This window comes from Leptidea sinapis, chromosome 45 (genome assembly GCF_905404315.1).
Source record: "Leptidea sinapis chromosome 45, ilLepSina1.1, whole genome shotgun sequence".
In the NCBI taxonomy this organism is placed as follows: Eukaryota; Metazoa; Arthropoda; class Insecta; order Lepidoptera; family Pieridae; genus Leptidea; species Leptidea sinapis.
This window is the reverse complement of record NC_066309.1, coordinates 8,877,355-8,882,354: the sequence shown is the minus strand read 5'-3', so window position 1 is coordinate 8,882,354 and position 5,000 is coordinate 8,877,355. Positions and strand designations below refer to the sequence as shown.

General features: G+C 47.2%; 3 non-coding genes across 3 annotated transcripts in view; all 3 read right to left on the bottom strand.

The window, feature by feature from the left end:
- Positions 1 to 136, bottom strand: part of LOC126977725 (large subunit ribosomal RNA) — a 3,975-nt gene extending 3,839 nt beyond the window's left edge. The window contains exon 1 of the ribosomal RNA XR_007732395.1: positions 1 to 136. This exon is cut by the window's left edge and continues 3,839 nt beyond it. This is a non-coding gene — a ribosomal RNA (large subunit ribosomal RNA).
- Positions 137 to 675: 539 nt separating this feature from the next.
- LOC126977584 (5.8S ribosomal RNA) lies at positions 676 to 832 on the bottom strand. Its single transcript, XR_007732258.1, has one exon. It is a non-coding gene; the product is annotated as a 5.8S ribosomal RNA (ribosomal RNA).
- Positions 833 to 1,208: 376 nt separating this feature from the next.
- On the bottom strand, positions 1,209 to 3,113 carry LOC126977657 (small subunit ribosomal RNA). Its single transcript, XR_007732331.1, has one exon. It is a non-coding gene; the product is annotated as a small subunit ribosomal RNA (ribosomal RNA).
- Between the last annotated feature and the right edge of the window lie 1,887 nt (positions 3,114 to 5,000).

Sequence of the window (5,000 nt, the reverse complement as noted above, 5' to 3'; positions counted from 1 at the left end):
CCGTGACGACCGCGGGATTCGGCGCTGGGCTTATCCCTGTTCGCTCGCCGCTACTGAGGGAATCCTGGTTAGTTTCTTTTCCTCCGCTTACTAATATGCTTAAATTCGGCGGGTGATCCTCCCTGATCTGAGGCCAACGATAAAAAGTATGAGGCAGACACGATATCCGTCAGCGCAGCGACACCGTCGTGCGCGCGCCGCCAATAAGTCTCAACGACGTATCGTCGACCCGCGCACGTACCGCGATCGAAGCGCCCTTCGGACGTCGAGTCCGCCTACTCGTTTGCACGCTCACGTCGGGCCGAAATAACACGTGCAGCGCACGGGACGCGAACCGAAGGCGCAGCCACGCACGCCGTTCACATAGAGAGCTCTGCATAGATTAATTAAAATTAATCACGAGATATCCGCGTGTGACAGCGAACGAGCGCGCCCCGGTACCGCGCCCGTCTCCGTGACCCACGTCGGGCGTGAGGCGGAGACGGCGTTGCACGCGAGCAGCACCACGCGTTGCGGCTTATTTTACATTTTCGAACGGATCGAGCGGGCCCCGGAAAACCGGCGGGGTTTACCCGAGCCCGGCCCGAAGACCGTCACTCGTTTTACACGTTTTTTAGGCGCGCAAACAGTGTTGTCAGCATACAGCGACGGCGTCGTCGTATTCTTTTATGCAGCCGGCCCTCAGACAGGAGTGGTCCTGGATATTTCTCCACGGACCGCAATGTGCGTTCGAAATGTCGATGTTCAAATGTGTCCTGCAGTTCACACTATGACGCGCAGTTAACTGCGTTCTTCATCGACCCGCGAGCCAAGTGATCCACCGTTCAGGGTAATAGTTTTTTATATTTAGAAAATACGTGAACGATCTCTGTGTGTAACAAAATATTATGTGACGCACGCATTGCGCGTACGTCGTGATCTCGACTCGCTTCGCACTCGACATGAGCGCGTCGCGAGACGCACGCGCGTCGCGTACATGCGAACCGCGCCCGCCGAAGCGTCGTGCCGGAGACGTCGTGCCGGACACCCCCCACATGCGGCGGGAGATGTCAGCGCGCGCGCGGCAAACGCGACAACGTAGCACAGAGAGCACATCGCGAGCGCGAAAATAATCAGTGATTGACACGTGATTGAAGTTATCATCGTCAACAGTCGGCTGTGAGCGAAGCGTGTCGGCGACAACGCTCGCGCACGCGACCGTTACACGTTAATGATCCTTCCGCAGGTTCCCCTACGGAAACCTTGTTACGACTTTTACTTCCTCTAAATGATCAAGTTTGGTCAACTTCCCAGCAACGCCGACGGCCGCGAAGCCACCGCGTGTCGGTCCGAAGACCTCACTAAATCATTCAATCGGTAGTAGCGACGGGCGGTGTGTACAAAGGGCAGGGACGTAATCAACGCGAGCTTATGACTCGCGCTTACTAGGAATTCCTCGTTTATGGGGGATAATTGCAAACCCCAATCCCCAGCACGAAGGAGTTTCAACGGGTTGCCCGGGCCTCTAGGCCAGGGAGAACATGTTGATTCCTTCAGTGTAGCGCGCGTGCGGCCCAGGACATCTAAGGGCATCACAGACCTGTTATTGCTCAATCTCGTGCGGCTCGAAGCCGCCGGTCCCTCTAAGAAGAATTTTAATACGCCGCCAGTGAGTTGCGCGACCCTGAAGCCGCGCACACCTAAATGACGACGCCTATTTAGCAGGCTAGAGTCTCGTTCGTTACCGGAATTAACCAGACAAATCGCTCCACCAACTAAGAACGGCCATGCACCACCACCCACCGAATCAAGAAAGAGCTGTTAATCTGTCAATCCTTCCGGTGTCCGGGCCTGGTGAGATTTCCCGTGTTGAGTCAAATTAAGCCGCAGGCTCCACTCCTGGTGGTGCCCTTCCGTCAATTCCTTTAAGTTTCAGCTTTGCAACCATACTCCCCCCGGAGTCCAAAATCTTTGGTTTCCCGGAAGCTGCCCGCCGAGCCATTGTAGTAACGTCGGCGGATCGCTAGATGACATATTTACGGTTAGAACTAGGGCGGTATCTAATCGCCTTCGAACCTCTAACTTTCGTTCTTGATTGATGAAAACACCTTTGGCAAATGCTTTCGCTGATGTTCGTCTTGCGACGATCCAAGAATTTCACCTCTAACGTCGCAATACGAATGCCCCCAGTTATCCCTATTAATCATTACCTCGGAGTTCTGAAAACCAACAAAATAGAACCGAGATCATATTCTATTATTCCATGCACGAAATATTCAAGCGGCATTTTGAGCCCGCTTTGAGCACTCTAATTTGTTCAAAGTAAAATTGTCGGCCCATCTCGACACTCACTGAAGAGCACCGCGATAGGATTTTGATATTGAACCGGCGTTTTACCGCCGGCTCACCGACGATATGCTCCGCAGACGTGTCAGTATCACCGCGGATGCGATGCACCGACAGCGCGGCGCACAAATGCAACTACGAGCTTTTTAACCGCAACAATTTTAGTATACGCTATTGGAGCTGGAATTACCGCGGCTGCTGGCACCAGACTTGCCCTCCAATTGTTCCTCGTTAAAATATTTAAAGTGTACTCATTCCGATTACGAGGCCTCGTAAGAGTCCCGTATCGTTATTTTTCGTCACTACCTCCCCGTGCCGGGAGTGGGTAATTTGCGCGCCTGCTGCCTTCCTTGGATGTGGTAGCCGTTTCTCAGGCTCCCTCTCCGGAATCGAACCCTGATTCCCCGTTACCCGTGACAACCATGGTAGTCGCAGAAACTACCATCGAAAGTTGATAAGGCAGACATTTGAAAGATGCGTCGCCGGTACTGGACCATGCGATCGGCAAAAGTTATCCAGATTCATCAAAATTAACGACTTCGGACGCGAGGCCCTCCGTCGATTGGTTTTGATCTAATAAAAGCACTCATCCCATCACTGGTCAGAGCTCTGATTGCATGTATTAGCTCTAGAATTACCACAGTTATCCAAGTAACTGAGTAAGATCTAAGGAACCAAAACTGATATATTGAGCCATTCGCGGTATCGCCTTAATACGGCTTGCACTGAGACATGCATGGCTTAATCTTTGAGACAAGCATATAACTACTGGCAGGATCAACCAGGGAGCTGCTGCAAACAACGATTGTTGTCGCGCTCAGCGCGTCATGCGTCGCGATCTCCCCTTAGGGCGTCGCGACTATGACATCTTGAACATATCGTGAGATATCCGTTCGCGCACTGTATACTATATATCTCAAAGGCATACGGTGCGCGTTGAACGAATCATAAATCGGCGATGGGCCGATTGTATGTTATGAAAGTTCAGTAACGAGAGTCCCTTCGGGTAATAATAAAAATGATGACACGCAATAGAAGCGGTATCAACGTATTAATATCGGTACACGTCGTGATCACAAATCGGATCGACGCCCGGTGCTTGAGAGGAGCGTGAACGTCTCGCACGCGTGAAATGCGCGACGCGTTCCGGCTTGCGGGCCCTCACGTTAAAAATCTTAACAGAGGGAAACCGTCGAAGCCCAGTCGGCGTCTTGGTGCGCGCAAAAAATTTACACGATCGCTTTCAACGTGACGAGGATCGCCGCAGCGTATGATACTGTAGAGAGAGTGAAGAGAGGAATTATGAGAAACGAAATCACAAAAAACCTTTCAAATCACCAAATCAAATATCATCCGCATAGGGAAACTCGAAAACGCTCGATCGACACAGCGCGGTGAGTCTGTCTCATTTTTTATATTGTAAAAAAAGAACATATAAAACAACGCGCGACACAAACACAGACACAGACACACCAGCTCTCTGCCCCGAGAGTACCAACAACCGTATTGTTATTATATCATCGTCGTTATCATCGCGCGCATTCACAAACTTACTCAAATATAAATATATATTAAATAAAATATGAATGACGATGACGACGACGAGAATAATAAAACAGCAGCAGTTGTTGTGGCTGGGGGTGGTTGGTGTTGTGCGCGTTTTTGTATTTTTGTCGCGTGCGTTTTTCACTCTTTTTACAAGAAAAAACTTGAGCGGCGTTGAATTCGGCGTCGCGAACCGTTCGCTACGGACTCGACTCTCGACGCCGACTGCCGTATGTGTGGTGCACGCGAACGATATGAACGTGTAAACTCTCTGATATGTGAATAAAGTGATTTTGATTTGATTTTACTATTTATTAATAACATAATATTGAATATGCATTGCGGCTTCGAAGAAAAAATCGTTTTTTTTTTTTTTTTTTTTTTTTTTTTTTTTTTTACTTTATTAATAACGAGTACGATAATGTTCAGTAATAAACGCGCGACACGTACATTTCATTTTCCCTCCGAAACCAAATAAAAAACCTCCAAAAAAAAATATATTTCAAATCAAATCAAAATTCTTATCATACATCAATCTTACTCACCCAAACTAAACATGTAAACGTCTAAACGCAGCACGAGACGAGCCAGCTACTTGATACTACCTAAGACAAGAACAAATTACGGCAAGCGTATGTTTATTTACGAGGGCGCACCACTTTTTAATAGTCTACCTTCATCTCTCAAAAAGATTAGGTCACTAAAAACATTTAAACGTGACCTATCAGACTATATTGTTTCAAAGTTTTTATAAAACACATGTCTGAAATTGTTTGTTATGTGACAGTGCCCTGTAAAAGTGTGTAATCTTAAATTTTGTGAAGAAGAATAAGTACTATAATGTGTAACATGTATGTACTGAACATCTAAAGAACGGCGGATAAATTATTACATCATATTTTTATGTTCTCATGTAAGTGACAATATTATGTTTTTAATGAGAAATAAATATCTTTAAACGTAATTCTTTCTTACTTACTTACTTACTTACCTATTTACTTACTTACTTAGTTGCTTACTTACTTACTTACGTACTTACTTACTTACTTACTTAATCACATTCGTTTTTCGCGATTTTCAGCAAAACGGTAGGTAAGTTTTATCATAAAAGTATCTCGGACAAAAATTGT